This window comes from Chiroxiphia lanceolata, chromosome 8, assembly GCF_009829145.1.
Source record: "Chiroxiphia lanceolata isolate bChiLan1 chromosome 8, bChiLan1.pri, whole genome shotgun sequence".
NCBI lineage: Eukaryota > Metazoa > Chordata > Aves > Passeriformes > Pipridae > Chiroxiphia > Chiroxiphia lanceolata.
This window is the reverse complement of record NC_045644.1, coordinates 9,710,242-9,734,595: the sequence shown is the minus strand read 5'-3', so window position 1 is coordinate 9,734,595 and position 24,354 is coordinate 9,710,242. Positions and strand designations below refer to the sequence as shown.

The 24,354-nt window shown below is 38.8% G+C and overlaps 1 protein-coding gene and 1 long non-coding RNA gene across 5 annotated transcripts in view; one reads left to right on the top strand and one right to left on the bottom strand.

Moving 5' to 3' along the window:
• Positions 1–472: 472 nt before the first annotated feature.
• Positions 473–21,432, bottom strand: LOC116790280. Its single transcript, XR_004358298.1, has 4 exons — positions 21,106–21,432; positions 14,245–14,325; positions 11,322–11,391; positions 473–1,679 (listed from the first exon to the last, which is right to left on the bottom strand). It is a non-coding gene; the product is annotated as an uncharacterized LOC116790280 (long non-coding RNA).
• Positions 21,359–24,354, top strand: part of TECTB (tectorin beta) — a 19,100-nt gene continuing 16,104 nt past the window's right edge. For 3 of the 4 annotated variants that reach the window (XM_032695093.1, XM_032695092.1, XM_032695091.1), the window contains exon 1: positions 21,384–21,457. The gene's annotated coding sequence lies outside the window, so the exon portion shown is untranslated. Of the gene's footprint in view, positions 21,458–24,354 lie in introns of all 4 variants that reach the window. The other variant, XM_032695095.1, reaches the window with a different exon arrangement.

Genomic DNA, 24,354 nt, shown 5'->3' with positions numbered 1-24,354 from the left:
CTCTCGCCACGCGGCAGCCACTGCGCTGCCCCGCCCCGCCGCCGGGGGCAGCACCGCCCCGCTCCGCCCGCCCCGCACCGCCACCGCCACCGCCACCGCCACCGCCACCGCCACCGCCCCCGGCTCCGGCCCCGGCCCGCGCCCGGCCGCACCGCGGGCTCCGCCGCTGCCCCCCGCCCGCCCCCGCGCCCCGCGGCGGCGCCGCGCCTGACGCGACTTCCTGAGCGCCCGTGCCGAGCCCCGCCGGCCGCAGAGCCCCGCTGCTGCCCGCCCGCTCCGCCGCGGCACCTTTACACCTTTGCACCCCCGCACGGCCGCTGCGGTGCCCGTGCCCCCCCTGCCTTCTGCGGCCCCGGCTCTGGGGCAGCCGCCGCATCGTCCGACAGCCGCTGCCACCGCGCCCGGCGAGAGCAGCGACTCGCGGCTGCTTTGCCCTCAAATCTGAGCTGCTAAAACAGGAAAACGCTGGAAAAGCGATGTGAAATGGTGTTTAAGTGGTGTTTTAATGGTTTACGGCAACCCAAGAGTAGCCGTTGAGAACAATTGCAGAAATTTCGGGACAGGTATCGATCTGCCCCCCGGCCTTGCGGCAGTGCCAGTTTGCCTTTTACTGAGCGCAAAAGTAAATGTTGATTGAGATTGCTACACATAGGCGGGAGTATCCTTTGGCTTTGGCATTCTTGGGCTATTTAAAGACAGGTTCTTTGTGGCTTGAGTTACAGACTAACCAGTGCCTACATTTTTTTTTTGAATATCTGTTTGCAGTGCAACACAGGAATAAAGTGGCAAGATACAAGACATCGCTTTATGCTAATGCAAATACTCTAATTAGAAATCTAAGTAACCCAAGGAGGTATTCTCCTAAAGGTCTTCCTTCTAGATGTCATTTTCAGTGTATCACAAATAAGAATTGTTAAGAATTACAAATGACTTTCACACATTAAAGAAGATCCATAAGAAGTTATAGACAAAAAACCAACTGCTATATGCACACGTGAGTTGCCCTACTCCCCACCACTGAGTGGCTTCAGGGAGTACTACTGGAGTATTACAGCAGATAGTTTACAGAGCATTCTGCTCAGAAGGGACTTTGAGTCTGAATTTTCCCCCTTTAGCAAGAAATGATACCCTTCACAAAGTGGACTTGCAAAGAGACCTACTTTTCAAATAAAAATACGATAAGATGTGAGATAGTGAAAGGTGCAACTCACATAAAGTTTGTATTTCCGTGTAATAAGCAGTGCAGCGTTTGTGTATTGCAAAGCACTGTTTTCTAGGGCATCACATTTTGTATAAAGAAAGGACAATCTCTAATGGTACTTCTTAGAGCACATTCACAGACTAAAGTTTTCATCCAGTTTTCTCATAATCTGGACCAAGAATTTCAAATTTGAAATTCTTGAGAAGGTGAAGGACAGGTGGTGAAATTGTACCAAACACCCACTTAAAACTTTTGGTCTTGAGAAGGAATGTAGCTAGAATCTCTGGCCACTTTGAAATACAAGCCCATAACTGTCCAGCTTTATAACAAGGCTTTTGACTTGATAGCAACTTTTTCTTTAAGTGATTTGTTGAAGATCAGCCACGACAGAGGGGGCAGATTTTGCTTTCAACTGGGTCTGCTTCAGCTAAGAGGATTTGTAGCAGCTTCACTAATCAGAGGCAAGCCAGGAGTCTGTCTGTATGAAAAAGAAATAATACATAAGGGTTTCACTGACAGAGTCACAGTGCTACTGTCAGATCTGTGATCTCAGTTATTACCCTCATCTCAGCTTTGCTTGCACAATGACCATCTCATTGCCCTGGTGGAGGCCAGAGAAGGAAACGCCTGTCTCCGATTCTGTGACCCAGAGCAGGGCCACATCCCACACTCAGGATTGCATGGTGTTTGACCTAGGTGTCAAGCCTCATGGAAGCATCAGAAGGGGAAGCTCTGAACTCCTCTCTGAAAAGTGAGATCAAGTGTTACATCACATATTCCTGTAAGTCTCTTGGCATAAGGAGCAGATCACAGAAGTAGTCAAAGTCGCAGTAGAACACTGCAGCCCACATCCTGATCATTGCTTCCAGCATGGGTCTGTCTGTGTGCAATAGGGGAAGTCAGAGCCTGAACAATGTCAGAAATCACATTGGAGGGTATGATTCAACAGCTGGATTACATGAAAACTGATTATAACAGATGGTAACAAACAGTTATATCTAGAGTCTAAGCAAATGCAGGAAACATAAAGCAGTTAAAATTCTTATTAATGTTGTCTAATAATTTAATTGTTCCATTGATTTTGTATTGTTATTTGGGAACTTCTTAGTAGATACTTTTTATAAAAGACCCTCAAGACTGCTTACACACAACTTAACCTTCTCTAGGTATGGAATCATTTTGATTTTTTTTCCCCTTCCACACGTAAAAATAGGGTGCGCTAGGTTTCAATGTGCTATAATGTAACTCACAGCAAACTCTCATTCACTGAGTGTAAACCAAGCTTGTTTGCTTTGTTTCCCTCTATAAAAATTAGTATAGTGCATTCAGAATCTAATATGGAGCTTTTAGCATGTCTTTTCCTTGCACACTGGTATATTTCTTCTGGTTGCAAACCAGTTATTTCTGTGATATAAGCAATACAAAATCAGAAGAAAAGCCTCAATGGCTTTATCATAATTTTATGCAGCCTCTAGAGTTTGATTTTGGTATAATTTATGAGAAAACTGCTTAGGCTATTCTCTAGACTGTTTTGAACAGAACAATAAATAGATACAGTGTTTTACTCGTAATGATTCTATGTAGTAATAATAAAAAAAGGTTTCCATTATGATTGTAAAGCAGTTTTCTTGTTTTTCTAACCTTAGAAAATTCTTGTCTTATTGTAAAATAAATCCTGAGATAATTTTGCCACTCATTTGAAAAGGATCGTGAATTAGTCTAATGGAAATTGCAGCTTAGCAAGATCTTTTTACACTTGTATAAATCCTCAGGCTTAGTAGTAAAATCTCATTTCAGTACTGAAAGCTTGGTGGTGATGTTGTGTTGCCATGGAATCAAGCAAATGGGAAAAATTTTGGAGTGCCTCAAAGGAACAGACTTTCAGAGCTGCATGTGCTCCAAAAAGCTCAAATACTGCTGGGTTTCGCTTCCAGAAAAGGGAAACTCTATCCTGCTTCCATTGAAGTCAATGGGAGGCTTGCCACTGATCTCAGTAGGAGTGGGAGCATGCCTGCGTTTTGCAATCCATCTTTTTAAACTTCTTAAACCGAAGTGTTTACCGTGCCAGTGAGTCCAGGGAGGTAATTTGCATATGATGGCAAATGAGCAGAACCCTGGCTTTGTGTGAATAAGCTTCTGACCACATTCTGCATAGCAGCCTGCAGATGAGAAAGAGCTGGCAGGACCCTTTTTTTCTTGGTCCTTCTTATTTTTAAATTCCTCATGAAGCTTCCAACAGAGTTCAACAAAGTACCTGTTTGCTAGACAGTGCTATGGGGAGGAGGGGGGAGAAGGGACAAGGGGACTTCTTTTTGCATTGCCTCAACTCTGGCTCTGTTCCCCAAGCTCATGTCCAGCGATTCCCATGATGTCACTTTTAGTAATGGAGACATGTTTACAAAAGAGTACACAGCATCCTCTTTAAAAAGAAACTTTCAGCCCAGAGAATGCTACAAAAGTTAGGAAACCAAAAACTGTGCAAGGAGGGAGTAAAGATCCAGACAAAGGTTCTTTGTTTGCAATGACCGAACTTGACCACACATGACTATGAACAATAATGAATATGCAATTTGGCAGTGGCAGAACTCAATGTCAGCAGTATTGCTTTTGGTATACAATATATTAAGAGCATCTGAGAGTGTCAAGTGGCCATGAAATGGACTGATAAGATTGTGTGTAGAAATGGTTTATACTTTATATTGTGTTTCAAGACAAATGATTTTTTTCTCTTCTATTTCATTCCCTTATCTTGAGAACAAATGCAAAATTCATTAGGAGTACAGTGACTCTCTGCTATGTAATACAGCATATTGTATCTCTATAATTTTGAAAAGATAAGGGCATTTCAACCCAAGCTGCTCCTGGCTTTTCCCTTGAACTTGTTACTCACATTAGTACAAAAAAAGCTTTTGTTCCAAGAGAAAGAACCAGTATAACTAACTGGGTTAAAACCAGTATAACTAACTTTTACCTTTTCACCATTTATCTATCAAGAAATTACACACATACTTGTATTTCCTACAAATCAGAAAATCCTAACTATCGAAAGGAATTTGCCACCATTTTTAATTTAGGAATACTGAATGACAGAATGTGGAACAAGATTCTCCCATACTCAGGCCTTGAGCAATTATCTACCATAACAATGCAAGCTTCCCCGTGCCTGCTGTGAGCAGGGGTACATGTTTTCAGGGTGGTTATTTCAGTTCTCTGCTTTTCTTTGTTGAGGGCTGACATTTTACCTAAGAGTTGATTTTATCTGAAAAACAACAGATGAAAGAACTAATTTACTGTATAGGCTCTAAATACTATTGTATTAACAGTGGTATTATCCATTCATAAATCATTAAAAATCAGTATGTGTGGAGGAGTCTGTTGTGTAAAGGATAAATCTAGTTTTGCATTTACAGATATTTCAGGTTTCACTAATGACTTTATGTCAACCCAATGAACTTCTACTTGTTGACAACTTTCCCACAGAAGACAGAGACTTTCTACTCTACCTCCCTCTCCAGGAATCCAGAACTGCTTTCTACCCCTCCAAACAAGAAACCAAGGCATAGAAATAAAGAAATCTGAGAGCTAAGGGCATTATGGACCATTTTGAAAAAAAGGCATCCCATAGAAAAATCACAAAATCGTGATCTTACCAAATTTGCTCTGACTCATCCTTCAGGGATTGCCAATTGTTCTAGAATAACACAACCCCTAATTAATATGAGGTGGTAGGCAAGTCTTTCATCAGTGTCTCAAAAGGAGGCAATTTTCACTGCTCAGGTTTGCTCGATTGTGCAGCTGTTGGCTTTAGAAGGACTTGTCACATCTTGTGATTGAAAGCACCATAGATATTAGAAGCTGGGATCACAGATAGCTCTTTCAGCCAGTGCACAAGAGTCTTTGCAACAGATTATATGACGCAGGTGTTGAATCACATGATATCCCATCTCACCCCTCCCCTCATTTTCGGGTATTTGGGACTGTAATCAAGGCATTGCTGTGTGGGACACTGGAGGAGTCTTAATGCCTTTGACATGAAAGACACAAGACCTGCTAGTTGGGAAATTTTTTCAGAATTTTGGAGATGTCTTTTGTAAAAACCTTGGGAGAGTTAGGAAAGTGTCTGGGCATCTCTTCTGATCTGATGCAATGATCCTGATGCAGAGTGCCATGTATTCTAATGAAGGCTTTACACTCCCAGTATTTGCCAATCCCATACATGATTATCTCTTCTGTAGCTGAACAGAGAGACATCTCCAAAGAGCAACACTCCCTGCCCCCCAGTTTACTCAAGCAAACCAAATGGATTTGCTGATTTGGGCTTTGCAAAAAGCACGCAGGAACTAAACTTCCCCATAGATGTCTAGATATATTTCCTTTTTGTAAGTCTTTCTCACTAAAAACTAAAAGTTCTCCAGACTTTAGCTTACCATACACATAGAAAATTAACTTTACATAACTGAAATTTTATCTATGAACACAATCAACAACAAGTAAACTATAAATTTTGTTTCAAATTACTGAGAACCCTGATAAAAAGCAGTTTTTAGCTTTTGGCCTTCTCTTTCCACTAATCTGGCTGCACCACTTGTTACATTCCAATTCTGACATTCAAATCATCTTGAGCAATTTTCCCACAGTGTGTTTCCCAAACAACAGCATTTTTCCCACTCCCACTTATGTGTGTCTTGCATCTGGAACTGCAGAAAAATATCCTTGTTGGAGCCCACAGACCCAGCCAACAATTGTAATGTAGTGCTAGATATCAAAAATTATGGGTGATCATTTGACCAAAACAATACTAAATGATCCAGCAAAAGCATACTTTTTCCATTACTAAATAACAGATATTCAACCCATAAAATGATAAAATCTTACATAGGGTTGCAGGTTTCTTCACTGCTTGAAAAACCTAATACTCTCCCAATCATCTTATACCTTCATGAGAGCACAAATTGTTTTATTTTTATACCCTAAACTATTAAATTGCTTAGTTATTCCAGGATATTCACTTGAAATGGCAGAGGCCATATCTCTTTCTGAGAACTGATGTTTTTGCAGCTCTCTCCTTTCCTCTTTATAAAATAACAGAGCATTTTACTAGCTTGGTGTTTCACACATGACCAGCCACTGCTTCAGAAAAATTATATGGTCATCAGAAAACATCAGTTTCCTTATATCTAGCCTAAATTTTCCCTTTTTTCAGTTTGTAAATAGTATCATTATATTATAATATTTATCATAATATAAATTATAAATGTTAAATTATAAATATTATGTTTATATTATGAAATAAAAAAAAAATGAGCAGGCCAGTGCACTTTGAATGTGCATTCAGAAATCTGCTTTAGTGGTCAGCATATACTGGGCATGCATCTGCCTCAGACTCTTCCTTGCAAAAAGTTTTCTTCTCATTTTCTATCTGTGCTACTGCAGTGTCTCTGAGATCAAACTGAGCTCCACCAATCAAGCTGAGTTGTGTTTCTCCATGAGATTTTTTCAGAAAAGAACTTTCTGTGCATTTTCACCTGTGACATTTTTCAGGTATGTTTTTGAGGACAGTTAGTATTTAGTATTCCTTACATAACACAAGTTTAGAGTGTGCTTATAAAGTTAATAATAAAACACAGTTGGGAAGCACCGGCCAGGTTGGAAACTGAAGACCCCTATGCACTTCAGAAGTAATTTTTGGAACAGTCTTCCAAGAGGATTATGGGGCAAATATCAGCCCCAAGTTTAACCCACATCATGGCATCATCCTGACATTTTTGGCCATTCCTCATTCAGTTTCAACTCCTCTGGTAGATCATTAGCATGTATAGGCCAGGAGGTACCATCAATAATCCTACCTGGTATGATGAAACATGGAACAAAATTTCATAGCTTGTTTACACAAGCAATACTTGTTGCTAAAAATATCTGAGTTACTATATTTTAACTAAAATTTCAAGCACTAGCACGCTATCTTATCTGCTTCTGATCAGTCCTCAAAGTGAGCGCCAATATATTTTTAAACATAATTTATTTTCTAATCTAGGCCTCGTTAAATCTCATAAAACCTGGGTCAGGCAGATCCGGAGCAAAAGTCAACCGCATCTGTACTTAGAAAATTTAGAAGCAGAATAATAGACAATCAAAGAGTCCCTATGCCATTTTGCAACTTTGTGGTCAGTAGCACGATACACTCTCTTTGCTTCTCTGCTTTTCCTGTTATTCTGGACAAGATGTTTCCTGACCAGAGATGTGTGTGATATTCCTGTGGTTAGTTGATATTCAGAATTTAAAGAGGCTCCGTACAATTCAAAGTGTGCATTTTCAAAGGACTTCACTAGAAAAAATGTATGCTGGTGAAGCCCTCCAGTGAAGAAATGCCTTAAATCTAACTTGTGGGATTTGCTATGGGAACTTGAATAATTTAGAAAGGTTTTTATTTAATGATAGAGAAGGAAAAGAGGTAAGTGTTGTTATAACTAACCACATTTCAAGTTGCAACTGTGTCTATAATCCTTCTGATTCAGATTTAAAGACTTGTTTCATTTTTGCTAAACTTAGATTTGTTTTCTCATCTCCGATCTCTTCAATTTCTTCCTTTCCGGGCTAAACTCTTGTCCTGGGTTACCACCACAACTCTGTATTTGGTGCAATGTCCATGAAATCTTTAGACTCTTTTTCCTCAGTATGGATCCTGACTTAGTCTAATTAAAATTAAATACAAGAAAAAGGGCTAAAACAGTAAATGTAGTACAAAATAAATTAAAAAAACCCTCTTGTGAATGTTGATTATATCTTCTCTATTGACTTGTTATTTGTGATTTAGCTTATATAGCCTGAGGTCATTGGGGTAAAATCACAGCATGGCAAAAGCCAATGGCAAATCTTCCACCCTGACCAGGAAAGCTGCATCACACTGGTATATGGTATGAATATCACAAACTTATATACTGTATTACAGGACAACAACATCTACCTACTTTCTGAGCCCTATTTGAACTTATACTGTACACTTCTGTCTTAATCAAGCATTTGACTTATGCAGGGAGCATTTAATTAATGTAGAATTAATTCAACTGAGAGTAACCTTTGAAACCGTGCTTACATTATCAGCTGTGATTTGTGCAGGATACCTCATGGAGCTGCAATCTATGCATCCTTACGTAACAGGCATTAAGAAGCAGTTACACAACTTCATGCAAACACCATCAGCAGATGAAAATCCATGGCACAGACAGGATCTTGAGTAATCATCAAAGCAGTGCCAGAAAGCAAATTCTACCTGCAGAAAACATTTTTTGTACTAAATCCATTTCAGTAGATGCTCTGTACTTCTATTGCTAGTAACCTTAATCCACAAAGTGGATTTTCATTGTAAACTTTTTATGCTTCAAAACCTGTTAGTACAAACTGTGACCAACACTGCCACAAAATGTGTGTGCAATTCAACTCATATCTTTACTGACTGCAATAATAAACTTTTGATCTAAAACAAACAGGTCATTAGCAAACAGATACTTTTGTGCACTGAGGTTACTTGGGCCTCTCTCTTCCTGTCATCCCATTCTACATGCACTGTTCAGACACTTCGAGTTTGGTGTCTGAGTATCTCTTTATGATGCCAGAGCACTGCAGGTTTCTCAAACTTAGTATGGGTGAACATACTCCATTTCTCAGCGCACAAAGTTTATTAGTGCCCTTTAATTAAAACTGTTAATTCAGGCAATACTTTCATCTCAGGGTACGTCTAAATTCAGGCAGTCATGCCTATAGTTACATCTATTCTAAATTCAAGAAATGATATCCAATTATCTTTGTACTACCTTCAGAATATCATCTAAAGCTGATATAGTTTCTGGATAAATGAGTTTCATTCTTTATAAAAGGAGCATTCCAAGACCCCTTTTTACGTACTTCAATACTGCAGAAGTTTAAGTGCTGTATAAAGTACTATATGGGACAGATTCTGGTCCCTTTTGCATCAATAGAAATTGGGATTATTCCAAATGTCCACTGTCATAACGAAACAGAATTTTTTCCTCAGTCAAGATGCACATGGATAGCCAGATATAATTGTGTGGTCAGAAATACTTTTTAAAAGACACATAGTTTATCACAGTTTAACTTCATGTTTTCCGGTAGTAAAAAAAGGAAAATAACTTAAATACTGATAACATACTTTTTCTCTCACTTAAATTCCCAGTTGAAAAAAATAAAAATCTGGTTTGTTTGTATGGCGACAATTCAATTTACCAGAAAATATTTCCCTAATTAAAACTACATTGCATTTGCCAAAGCCCTTTAGACCACAGCAGTATCAATGGGATTAATCACCAAATCATTCTTTTCTTGAACCAGGTGCTTTCCTCAATGTTACGCTTTGCTACAAGTTACATCCAATTCAGCTATGCTTGAAAACACTATAATTGTGTTGGCCAGGAACATCATTCTCTCCTTAATGAAACAGGTTTCCAAAGTGGTTTCCACCACCTACAGTTTGGAAACAAGTATATTGTCATATGGGCTAGTTTCGCTCCTTGCCTGCTATTGGCAAACTGCCATTTTATCTCTATATGCACAGTTAACACCTCTGCATACAAACTAAGGATCTATGAGTACAGAAAGATCTGGAAAATGTGATGAAGCATTTATTTACTATCTTCTGGCCTTCGTCTCTTAATTTTTTAAATGTCTATGTACTGGTTATTCCAGAATTGTCTGTCATCTACAACATCCTAATTGTGTTGCTTTAACTAACAGGTACCATTCCACAGACTTATTTTTAATCATAGATTTTTTATCCTCAATTAAAAAATAACAATAAAAGAACACATAAAAAGATAACTGTAAAACAGGCAGCAATTTTGAAAGAATTCAAGCTGCTCTGCTCCGCATATTGCTCCCTTCTAAGGCACCTGGGAACCATTTATTTCCCCACCTGCAAGTATCATGGGCACTGTACAGACACCTCTAATTCTATTTTCTTTTTCTTTTATGCAAAAAATATGACTAAATATGCAGTGTCTTCCCATGGCCAGGCAATCCTAACATATATGTGGTCATGAATAAGGACATAAGTAAAATCTGCCTGTATGAGGCATGACTCGTATGTAGAGGGGAGGTACCCAGGAGAGGTGCCAGAGGTGATCTCTGTCCTCTGCTATTTTATCTGTCCTGCTGAGGCATTTACATGGCTCCCATTACTATGATGCCAGAATATATAAGGACATACAGCTGTTCTTACAACACTCAAATAAGGTAGACAGATTACATGGGTTACCCCAGGTCAGAAATTTGAAGCAGAACAGATCATTGCACAAGTTTCACATGCTCTCAATGGGTAGAAGGTGTTTATCAACCATTTCTATATAAATCAACACCTAAGCCCATTCCCAAAGTATCCAAGTGTTTCTCAAGCATTTATGCTAAAATAGTCAAGAAGCTCTACTTGGATGTTTTACTGAACATGAACCAATGGCTGAAATCACTTGTAGCAGCTTCTTTCAGTGCACTTTAAATGGTCTTTAACTGTGGTTGTCAAGATAAATATATTTCATAACAAGGCTTCTAAATGTCTATATCAGTCAATCATTTTAATCACAGAGTGCTGAGTAAGACTATATTTTCCCCGTTGTCCATGTGGTCATAAAATTAAGTTAATTTCTATTAAATGAAGATGATGTTAACCTACTCATGCCTTCAAGTTTTTAAAGTTGGACTATCAGAATATGTTCTAAGGCAGCATTATAGCTGAAACTGCTTTGGAAGCAAAACATTCCTGTTTACAACCATGAAGAAGTTATGCCCAAAATATAAATATATGAATATGGTCTTGTTAATTTACTGAAGCCAGCAGTGAGATTTCTGCGTGGGACACAGGCATGTTAACATCTACTATGAGTGATGTAAGTTGAGGCTGATGGCTGGATGGCATCTGGTAGCTTCTTCTGTAGGTACCCATTGCTGGCTGCTGGAGTAACACATTGTATGCCCCTTAGGGTGCTTTGCAACAAGTGGAGGAATAATGCTCTTTATGCAATCCTTTATGATTCCCGTATGATACCATACAGTCAGAAATTATTAATATTTTTATAATTATCTTTATCTGTAAAATGGCAAAATACTTACCAACCTGGTAGGATGTTGGGAAGGATAATTAATTGTGATTTGGAGATGCTCTTAAGACTGAAGAATGCTAGGTCCTACAAGAGAGAAATATATGATCCACTGACACTTAACACACACCCATATCATCACCTCTGCAGCCTTTACAGCAACAAGCAAGGCTGGATTGCTTAAAATTAATAATGGGTTTGGACAACACCTAGCAATGAGAAGTAATGTGCTCCATATGTTGACATCTTCTCCATTAAAACATGTAGTGTTACAGTTTCATCTAAATCTTTTTCATCCAGTAGTATCTTTCTAACACAATAGATTGCTGTATCTCCCATCATTTGGGAGCTAGACTAGATGACCTTTAAAAGTTCCTTCCAACCCAAACTGTTCTATGATTCAAGGATTTTACTGATGCCAATACATGTTCATGCTCAATCAGCTTAGGGACCAGTTATTTGCTGCATATTTCAGGATAATTTTTTTAAAATAATTTTATTTTCTAAGTCAATTTCTATTTTCTATTCTTGATTTTAAAATTACAAGGATATGTTGCAGCTACCTAGACAAAATCCTCATGACAGAAAACCTGCAACCAATAAAGGCACCAAGGGAAAAGCATACAAGAAAAAGTGTCATGAAGTTCCAGGTGCCAAAGGCACTTCCTGCAGCAGCACCATTGCAGCAATGTAATGAAGGATATTTTCAGCAACTAGTTAAAAAATTCTTTTACTGGTGACAATTTGAGGTTAGTTGGACTGGAATTGATGGCAATAATGCTAGAGTTTCACACAATGCACCCATTCAGATGACTTCGGAAAGCTATGGGCTCCACCTTTCATATTGTCATGCTGGAATATCTTGACTCTTTCAGCTGTGACCAATGTGAGCTTCAAGATTAATATATTAACCTTAATATAGTGCAGTGAGATGTAAGATCCAACCAAATCTAAAATGTTCTTAACATTTTAGATGTTCAGAGATTTTAATAACATCTTGTGCTAGAGCTGGTAGGATATTTTTGAATGAAAGAATGGATGACAAGTATAATATAAAATTAGTCTTTATAGGAATTTTTTTGTTGTTCATCTCATATTTCATCTACAAATATGGTTGTCCCAATCACTTGCTGAAAAATAAAGATGTTAGGTCAGAAATGCTGTAACACTGCCTTATGGAGAGAGAGGATGAGCTCACAGTTCAATAGGAATAATTTAAAATCAGCAATGTCACTGTGTTTCAGGAGAGATGTAGTTTGAATGCTTCCTGCCTTCATTCACCTCTCCATGCCAGGATTCTTAGCAAGGTTATATGTTCTGCAGCATCTGCCATGGTATAATGCATCTTGAGAGATTTTGCCTGAGATAGAAGTTCATGCACCAAAATGCATCTCCCCAGGTCTCTGCAGTGATATTTCTGAACAGAAAAGCATTTCAGTTTTCCCTCTTTCAAATCTATGGACAAATCTGTCAACACAGGCTAACTTTTCTTCATTCTCTTTACATAGACAGCATTCCACATACACATGACAGTATTTCCAATAAGTTCAGACATGCAGGGCAGTTTGAGGCAGAAAAGCACTAATAGATAATATAGATATAAATCTAAGTCCTGACTCTCAAACACGTGTTGAGCTGAACAGTTCCCTCTCAGGAGGGGAACCTCAGTGGTGCTGAAGAGGCCTGTGACACATGTATTACTCACAGGAGCCAAGTGCAAGACTGGAAATTCACTTCCAACTCATTATGCATGTATGGTTTCAGTTGTCTTAATGGCAGGCTTGCACAGATACATGCAATTTAAGTATACAGCAGTGGGAGTAACAAAAACCTACAGGCATTCAGTGTAACAGCAATACACTCCAGCAGACACCTCTCCACAGCAACTGAGATAAGCTGGGAGCTGCTGCTGTGCCATACTTCAAACCAGCACTTTTCATGGAGACCAAACAGAGCAGAAGGAAGGCTATGAGGAGTTCTCACATTTTTACATCAGGGTGTCTCTAAGTGTACACAATACGCCTTCAAAATTTCCATTTCAACCCCCGGATATTCATTTTGGAAAGAGTAAGATTCAAGATGTAATGACCATAAAAGACAATAAGAAAGAAATCTGTGCATGAACAAGAGGAAGGAAAAAGTAGGTTCACTGTTTTTGTGGAGATGGAAATCTAATGATGAATAATGCTGAGAATGATGTTGTGTCTTTTCATTTTCCACATTTGCCACAGAGAAGTAACAATTCAGTGACTGCTTTTGCTAATTCCTTAAATACCCCAGAGCAGTTTTTACATATTCTGGTAATTTCTGTATCATAGAATCATAAAACGTTCTGGGTTGGGAAGGACCTTAAAGATCATCTAGTTTCAACCCCTGTGATGTGGACAGGGACACCTTTCACTAGACCGGGTTGCTCAGAGCTACATCCAACCCTTAAAATATTCTTTAATCTGTTCTTTGTGTTTTCTTACTTAAGGTCCTACTACACAGACAGGATTAATTTTGCTAAACTTCTAGACACAGCAAACTTTCAGAGTGAAAGACCTGAATAATTTCACTTTCTTACCATCTGCTATTTGATTTCTTTTCATGTTAAGTAGTAAACTTCTAACTGGAATTTGTCTTCCCTTTACAATATGGAATATTTTTGTTTTGATTTTTTTATACTCTTCCAAATATGTATCTGTTTAGCCTTCTTGATTTATTTCCTATATTCTTGGCCTTTATTTTCTTCCTCAGATATGTCTCCTTGCTTCTATTTCTTCACACACATTTCTTTTTGATTTTCAAGTAATAAAAGTGATCCTGATGCAGTTTCGTCATTTGGGGAGTGGGGAGGGTGTGTGGAGGCATAGGCACAGCTCTCTCCAAATCATAAGGTTCAGTTTTTAATCTTCTTAAATATATCTCTATAAGAATAGGACTATTATATGCTAATACCTGGGAAAATCCAGTTGCTGATATATCTAGTAGATATTCTGATGAGTGAAAACAGATTTGGTGTTAATCAGGTGGGAAAGTCTGAAATAGTAACACAGAAAACCATTGTGGGTTCTTAATCTAGAGGTGTTAACCATCTGGGATAACATTACATATATTGTGATCACAATAATGTAACCCCACGTCTAGCCCAAGAGGAGCTGTGATTCTGTCTCCCTGGGCATCTGCGAGATCTACAAGGTCTACAAGGTAGCAAGTTGTGCTCTAGTACAGTCAAAAGGGATGATAATTTGGAGGTTTTTTGAAAAAAAGCATTAATGACACAAAACTGGAGTGGACTTACAGGTCCAAACAAGTTATATAAATGATTTGCCAGACTTGATGTTTTGTCTGCTTTCTCTGTGCCTCCTACAACCTAGAAAAATTGTCCTAAATCCTGCCAAGTCCTGAGAGATTACTGAAAGACTAAGGAAAAGATGAACTAGACTGAAGGGCCAACACACTGGGTGAGCTCCATTCAGCTAAGCTTAGATATATATATTTGTGTCTCTCTCTCTGGAAAGAAACATTAATTTCTAGGGCACAGTCCTTCTGATCCCAAAGTAGATGCCTCAAGCATCCAGATGCATGGCTCATAACAGGCTCTGAAGGACTCCGTTTCTCAGCACTGAATGTAAAATTTGTTTAAGGTGACTAGTTCAAATATAGATAAACCACTGTCTTCTAGTAATGGCAAACCCCATCTCAGATGACAAGCCTTGACAGTCCAGTATTAAAGCAAATAAATTAAGAGTTTATCTAGATGCACAGGACTGATATGAACCCCTGAGATATTTGTATTTACCCAGTGTTACAGCTCAAGGAAGCCAAAGCCTGGACTTTGAAATATGAAACTATAAATAACTCCAGATTGATCATCAAAAGCTTTAACCAGCTCAAGTCTACGTGAGCAGAACTTTGCAGCTGGGTTCCCATCTTCCCTGCAGAGTTGCCTCTGTCCTTAGAGTAGACATTATCCTCCTACTGAGGATCTCCAGGGATCTCGCTGTGATGGAGCTAATTATAGGTAATCTGTGATTAAATATGTTCACCAGCACAATTTGTGGGTTGCATGGTATGCTCTGCTATGCCAAGCAAAAGTATCTGACATGGGACAGGAATAAATATCAGCTTGGACTGCACCTGTTGTGTGACAAAGGCATCCAAGCTCAGATGCCAGTTCAAACATATTCCCTTAAACAAAGAAGCTTTGTCATGTAATGTTAGGAAATACAACTCTTCCTTAATCAAAACCAAGGAATCACTTTTGAATATTTACTTTTTACTGGAGACTAGAGGAGGGGTGAGCAGAATGGCTACAAATATTGTAAGAAGAGACAATTCTCCCTGTAAGCAGACTGGAAGCTAAAAATACAAGGCAGAAGCTGAAGGGCAGGCCAAAGGCACAGGGTGATATTCCGTGTCTCTGATCACACAGCAGGCCTGTGCCCAAGGGCTGTTCTCTGTCCCCACAGCACTGCTTAAATACAGAGAGTGACGGTGAAAATGAGAAAAGCCTCTAGAGATTACAGAAAAAGTTGCATGGAATGATGTCTTTCACTGTCCTTAAGTTAACACGAAGCCAAAGATCTCTGTTCCAAGACCACAGCTGGCAGAATCTGCTGCTAAATGATTGACCCTACCAGCACTGACTGAGGACTTATGAATCCAGTAGTGGGATTTGATCACAAGTAGTCTCAAATTGGATCAGAAAGTTGTTTTACAGAAACCATTGCACAAATAACGAGTGAGCCTTAGGAGAGATCCAAGCACTACATCAGTCCTTACTGAATTGGACACACAGATCTGGAAAGGGGCTTTGTACAACCCCAAAGTTCCCCAAGTGCTTCTGGTCTGAACACAAGGAGATGCAAGAAACAGGAACATGTTCTACATAATACCACAGAGTCATTCTGTCTTCTACACCTAACAAACTTAACCAATACAAAAAACAAACAAACAAACATACCTTAGCTGCTGAATCCTGGTGGGAAACTAAAGGGGAAATTACATCCTCCCGAAAGTTTATGCAATTGTCAAAGACACCTAGAGCTCAAAAATACACAAGACACCCTCAGGGAGCACCATGAGTTTCAGAATAAAGTCCAAAATATTCTGTTCAAGTAATTTCTTCAAAGTTAGGATCCAAAATGAAGCAGCCAAATGAAAAAACAAATCATGAAAGTACTAGTAACAGAATATGAAAAATCCAAACAACCTGCAGAATACTTCTGATTCCTTGTCCCAGGGCTAGGAAGTACGTACGTAGCATGTACGTACTTGAACATAACAGGATTTATTCCTATCCGTGGACTCCACAATGTATTTATGTTCGCAATTGATGTATTGCACAATGCAATGAATAACAAAGTAATAACAGAGAATAAATCAGTTTCCTTGGCACCACATTCTGGATAGTAACAATCTGCATATAGCACATGACTCATTGGCAATTCCCTTTCATGTGCCAGTTTAAAGAGAACAATATAGAAGTTCATAAAATTCTGCCCATACCATCAGCTATATCCTGTTCAGATAATCAGTGTATATAAGTTTTGGCTGTGAGGTATATTGTCCACTAACCAAAGTCCTGAGCCAAAGATTATTAAGCAAAAGCAGTTACCAGAAAATTATGAGCATGACATAAGTAAAGCAGTATCTTTAGGCCATTAGATCTATGACAAAACAACTATAATCACGTAAAAGGAGAGTTTAACCTTTAAGAGAATTAACAGCCACCTGTTTTACAGGTGGGAGAGAATTAATTTTTTTCCAAAAAGAAGGTGGCAGGCAATTTGCTTTGGAAACACTGAATGCCTTCTATGTTAAGATAATAAGACTTAAGCTACCGCTGTGGGTTGTTTCAACAAGAACAGTACAAGTCATGCCACCACATCACGGGATAATTCCTGTTCTTCATGGCATTCAATCAAGAAAGGTCTCAGTTCTGAGGCTTGCTTTTTATTACTCTTTGTAAGAACAACACAGGGAATAGAAATTTAGCACAGGGGAGGCAGATGGTGGACACAACACACCTCCAAACATTGCCTAGTTAATTACAGCTGTGGAATGAAACTCAATTGTAGCGTGAGCCAAATAGATTCTGATTTTTGTAATTACTTGTTGCTGTATTAATGTTACTTTTATAGTGATTAGAAAAGGTGTGACTCAGAAATGAGCCACTACAGGAATGACAAGTATTTCAAACTGGAAAAAATGCACTGGTCCTTCCTGATGCAGATCCACCAAGTGGTAAGGTGGTGAAAATGAAAGAGAGTCTTAGAGCAGAAAAAATATTTTGCTTAGCCCATGCATGCTATTAAATACCTATTAGACATGAGTATCAGAGAGTCCTGTGGGGAAAAAAATGGATGAAGCAGGTCCACTGTGGAAGCAGTTCAGGAAGACAAGGCCCTTCGAGAGCTAAGAACCCGAGCAAGCAAATCCTCACTGTTGCTGCACAAGTTGATTCCCATATCTGCATGTGGGTGCTTAGCTAAAAGGTGCATTACACCTACAACTGAACACACACATGAACCTCTGTCTGGTCTACACAGCATCATGTACACACTGAAGAAGCATCAATACACCTCTTTCTGCTCTGTCCTAAGAGCATATACTCCCACTGCTTTGTGCTCATTTGGCCTCCCATTTTATTTCTTTTTTTCTTCTTCACTTACCTGCTTGCACTTCTTTTGCCTTTCAACATTTTTCCAAATCGAATGCTATGCAAAAGCTGTGTTAGTACAATGTTTACCCAGCAAGGTCAGGAAGATGGCAAAAGCTATCTGGCATACAAAGATGGGGGAGAAGTGCAAACAAGAGCAGTTATGCCAGACCCTTACAGAAGCATACCCACAGGCAGGGGCAGAGAGACCAGAACAGCTAAAATCAGTCAAGCCCTACGCTGAGCACTGCAGTAAGGCTCAAGGAATACCCATGTAAATCATCCCAAATCTCAGGAGACTAAAAATATATTTAAATTTTCCCTCACATTGTGTAAGAAAAATGTTTTCACACAAGAAGCCGGTATTTCCTAGTAGAAGACTTTTGACCAGAAAACACTTTATCTCCTAAAGGAATCTCTCACTTGAGAGCAGAAACAAAAGCAGGATGCAGAGATCCAGTATTCTTCCACTCCCTATCAGCTGCTATTGGCTATTTAGAAACTCATTAACTTCCTAAAGAGACCTTAGCCCTAATTAGTGCCTAGACTGATCAGCCTGCCTCTCTCTCCTTTACCTCTGCCTCTCAGAGCTTTCTACAATGATTAAAGGAAACCATACTCTTTTTCTACAATTTTTAAAATGGTATTTCTTGAGTTATCAGGATCTGCACACGGCTGTTGAAGTTCTGCCTTGTAGCTTACCAGACCACTCCAGAATTCTCCAGCTTGCTTTGGCACCCTAATTCTTTATTTGTATATGTATCACTCTTAAATCCTTCACTAAACGAGGCTCTGTAATTTCCTTTCCTTGATCTCTCAAGCAACAGAATCTGTTTTAACAGTGATTGAAGTGTCACCAAGACCATTCAACCAACTGTAACGTTGATGCTAATCCTGCAGTCTTTTAAAACTATCAATAAGAGGGAAATGAACAAAAAAAATTGACTAATTTCATCTTCCAGAATTATAATGTATTTTTTATGTAGATATGTAGCAAAACCCAGTAACAAAAAGAACTTACCAATAATAATGGAAAGACAAGAGGACTCCTTACTTTAATTTCTGTCTAAATGGAAGTAGTTAACACTATTAAGTTCAATAAGTATGAGTACTAAAAGATAAACAAACTGCAGAAAGCAAAATGAGAAAAACTATGATTAAAAAGCACAAGCACAGTCTAACTCAGGCACTTACACAGTTTAATGCATGTGGCCAGTATATACAAATTATTTTTTATTTACTGAATTTCTTCCAGTTTCCTAGAAATATGTTTCACATTCAGCATGTCTGCACATGAAAATAAAGGCTGCCATGCCCTGAAACTGGTCTTTTTGGATGACTGGACTTGGGATACTCTGCTGTACAGCCATAGGTACACTCATAGTCCAGCTAAAGCCATCCTCTTCCCAGGTGACTGTGATAGTCTTTATTCACCAAAATAAGAGGAAGTATTGTCCTTGCACATGGACTATCAAATAGTCAGTACAAGGGCTACAAAGTAGTAATACTACCCTAACACCTCTCTAATTAATATAATTACTGTAAATGCTACTTAAAGACTTATCTCATTGTAGATATGTACATAGTATCATAGGAAGGCAAACTGAAGTTATCATAATTATTTATCATAATTATGTACTAATGATAACCCTAGATTTCTTTTTCCAAAACCATGTTTGAAAAACATTATCACTACGGCAACAGAAATTCCATCGAGAGAGGATAATAAGCTCCTGAAGGGTATCCTACTGGTAGCAATTAAATTGCATTCAAAAGATTTCTCAGCTAAAAGACAGTGAAAAAATTGTTTTCTAGTGAAATAACAAAACATTTCAACAAAACATGATGCCATTACACCCAAGAAATTTATTAGCACTATATCTAAGAGAGTAATGAAGCTACAAGGCCCATTTAAAATAACAGTCAATAGCCTGATAAAAATGTTCCTGTTCTGGCATCCTTACCTTGACTAGTCACATATTTACCAAACTTGAGCCAAAGGTATGAACAAAACTCTGATTAAATATTTCCTGAATTCTACTGCTGTTTTCCTTAGGATTCCATATATGTGTGTACCCAAACCACAACTGCCTATTTTCTGCATTCTTACATTCTCATACATAAATTTCAAATTCTGTATTAACTGTCCTTTGTATTCAAACACAATTTTACTCACACACTCAGGCATTTTCAATTTCTTAAAGAACAGACTTTAAAAAGAAGCATATTGAATAAGTAGATGTTTTCCTCCACCCTTCTTAAGTAAAAATTTCAGTTTACATAAATCTTGGGAGAAAAGATTTCTGCTTCAGAGAACTCTGTGAGATAGAAAACTCTCCCAAAACTTTCCAGATTTGTAAGCACAACTGATCAATTTTCAGACTTTCAATCCTGAAGAGCACTGCAATATTTCTGCATTCATTCTCTGCAGATTTTGGTTGAAAAGCTGAAATAATGAACCCTATGGAAATATGAATATATCCTAAAGATATACTCTCCTGACAGGATGGAGCATTATCTTCTTACCAGATCTCATTTTTAAATAACTTAAGGGCAAGAGATCATCCTTAGAGTGAATACTGCATTTCCAAATGGCCCTCTCTGCCAACATTCTCAGGGCAATAACTCAAAGTTGCCCTCAGAAGTGATGGAGGCTCTCTGTACTTGCAGAATGAAGACCAAGCTGAAGAATACATGGTGGGCTCAACAGCCTTGTTGTAGTCTCACTGCAGATAAAGTAGCTTCATTGGAAAAGGTACTTAGTGGAAGATAGCAGTTATTTTTCAAAAAGTTGTTCTGCATGAAACTCAAAATGCAATAGATTTATTTGGCAAATGTAGAGGAAAAAGCTTACAGTACTGCTAATAGTGGAAAGAAGTCCATCAGTTTTGTGATCCTGAAAATCACTAGATTTAGATTCCTAAATAACATCTTTTGAAAAATTTGAGTTAGCCATCTAAATCACTTAGGTCAATTTTTTAAAAGTATTTAGGTGCCAAGTCCCCCTAGACTTAAAGGAAATTTTGCATAGAATAGCAAGGTAATTTCAAAAAAAAAAAAATAAAATTTGAGCATACTACCCAAGCAGAAAAAGCTATCACCATCACAGTAGTCAACCACATAAATAAATCATCAGCATGATTGATCTCACTGACCTTTAATCCCAATGGCTCTTTTCCTAGGCCATCCAGGACACTCTGTCCAGTATGTTAAATCTAAAAGATAATAACCATTGTAGATAAGATGGCTATATACAGCTTTTAGATACAAATATCAGGGCTTGTCCCTGCACAGGAGCTACATTGGCCACTAGTCAGGATGCCCCCAACTTTGGCATGGACAGACAAATAAGAGATAAGAGAAAAAAAAGGCACTGCCCCTCTTGTGCGATCTGTTTAAGATTAGAGGCAAGGGCAGTTCACACATCAGGGAAGTCAGGGGCAGGTTCCTCTTGCACACTGAGCTGTGGAAACCTCCCTGAAGAAGGCAGAGAAATGAAATATCAAGGTACCGTTTCTCTCTTTGTCCTTTGAGCTTCTGAGGCCTCTAAGCAGTGAAACTCAGGCTGTACCTGGCCTCCTCACTGCACTTCAAGAGAGTGTGGTTAGACTGAGACTAAAGGGTCCAGCCTGGCTGTGACTGCGCAGTAGCACAGGAAGCACAAGAGCCTTTATTTCCTTCCCTTTGGAAGTTATTAAAATAGCTGGAAAAAGTGCAAACCCATGCATGAATAACCTGAGATCACAGCAACAACCTGATGCCAAGGAATCGTGTTAGCTGACCACCATCATCTGCCCAACACCAACACTGTCTCCCTGCCCACAGAGCCTTTTCTAGCTGATGTCATACTGCTGGTGAGAGGAGCAGAGGCGGAAGAAGAAGCAGGAAACTATGACGGAAACACTGCACAAACTGAAGGAATATTGGAAGGAAAGATTTATAATCAAAATCTCACACATAAACATATTTAAGTAGCATGGGCAAAATCGTGAAGGAGATTGCAGGAGCAGCAGTGTTTGCTGAGCTCAGGGGAAGGGGTAACTGAACAGAAGGGTGATGGGAGAGGAAACACGGAAGGAGGTGTGAGGGTGAGAAGTCAGCCTAGAGTAGCAGAAGGTGACATTAAACAGTAACACCTGCAGACAGTGTGGTTTTAGTGGCATACTGGACAGACAGTAAGGGTTGCAACTACATAATGAAAATAAAGACTAGGAATTGGAGAAATGAGCTGATATAGGAATTCACAACACTGATAGAAAAGGAGACTGGAAGGTTTGAGGTCAGTCTTCAACTGGGAATCTCAGCTGAGCTGCCTCCCAACAGGAGGTGAAGGAGGAATGGAACATATGGCATTTGTTGTCCTAGAGAGGAATATCTTTCCAAACTACTTGTTACTAGCCACAAGATTAAGGCCTGGAAGAGAAGTAAAAAATATCTGGAGGACTGAACTTATTTCACTCACTTCTGCTATTCCTGAGTGATGTAGGCTTTGGTCTATTCTATTTTAACTGACCTGATAGTAAATTACCTACATTATTAGTTAACTAATGTATCCACAAAGATCCAAGAAAATTATGTTTGCCTTCATATTGTTGCTTGCTTGCCATACTGAAGGGGCAACACTAAATAATAATTATTGTAGATGATGCCAATAATCAGAACAGGCCAAGGAAAGGTCCAAGAGATAGGACAGCATGCAGAGGAGGGTGAAATGCCTACGGCAGATTTCATACGAGTGAGTCACTTTGCTGTTCTGTGTCACATGTTGTCTGTTTATGGAACACTACTAACACCATCTTCTGGTCAGTTGGTGTCTGAAGTAAAATCTTTATAAAAGTCTCTGACAGCCTGGAATGAAAGGTATTGCAAACATAGAAAATACTATCATCACTGTATCTTCGATACGTTCATATTCATTTACTTTACCTACGTCAAAATAATACCACACCCGTCCCCAGAATTAGATGTAGTGTGTGGGCACTTAAACTACATTTTTTCCCAAAGGGTTTCCAGCAAGATGTATCAGAATACTCTAAAACTGGCTTATATTTTCAGAACTGACTACTGATTTGGGTATGCTTTGTTCTGGAGTCCACTGAGAAAAACCAAAACTGATATTAAGGAAAAGTGTGAAAACAGACCCTTTCCTAGTGTTTCAAATTCAGCACTTTAAGGCTTACACCCTTTCTGAAACATCAACAATGTGTTTTCCCAACCTATTGCTGTCAAAGATTCAGTATTCCCTGGTTTTTTACTCTTTTTTTTTTTTTGGATATCAAGACCATCCAGAGATGCAAAGAGTAACACTTCAACTTGACGTGCTTTTGGCACAGCCAAACAGTCAATAGATCAATGTCTGTCCAAATAACACTTACTGAATTTGTCCAGCTATTTTCAAGCATTTAAAACAAGGCTTTGACATCCTCTTGTCTTTCAAAATCTGTAGATGTCCAGCATAGCATGTTAAGGCATTACCTTGGAAATTGCTCAGGGGTTATTGCTCATATACATCATATATTGGCCCAGACACCTTTCCTTTCAAATTACTTAAAAACTGACTCACAGCTCAAGGAAGATACCTTCTGAGTTTAGGCTTTTGAGACGATATTTCCAGAAAAAAAATCATCAGAATCAGTAACTTGTATTTTTGCCTTCAAATTAATTCAGGAACATAAGGTCAACTTCTAATTTTAGCTAATCTCAGAATAAACAAACATCAGCAGAGCTTCCTGCGTCATTAACAGCATAATCAATCTAGAGTCTTCAGCACAGTCTGTGCTAGAGAATTGAGTACTTGGAGCTACAGTGGGCTACTGAGAACAAATCTATGAATCCTTTGGAAGGTAATCCTGAGGGATTTTCATGAAAGAGAACTGCAGTGTCATACTTTCTGGAATAGCTTGTAGGAAATGCTATATGAATGCCATTGGTATATTATAATTGCATACATTTTTCAGATAACCACAATGCTCTGTTCAGCTAGCTCACATCGAAATGATAGCTTTCTGCAGACTGCATATTTCCTCCAAATACTTTACTAAAAGCCACACTAAAAGAGACAAACCGTCATTTTAAAAGCTAGCAAACAGTACTTTTGACCATCATATGGGATTGTCAAATAGATTTTGAGTGAATCAATGCAACACCAGCTACAGCTCAACAGAAGAAAATACAAGGGTGTCAGATTTCTCTTGGCTATCAAAGGAAGCCCATGAAAATCTCTGAAGAGCTGCACATGGGCAGTACCCCAGCCATCTTTTGCATTTGGTGTTTTAGTGATTCTCCAAGAAGTCCTCAAACAGCTAATTAAAAAAGTAATATCTGTTTTTTATTTGCGATTGGTTGAGTCATAACTGTAATAAGTAAATGAATACCCAGCTGAGTGCCTCAAACCTGTAGACCAA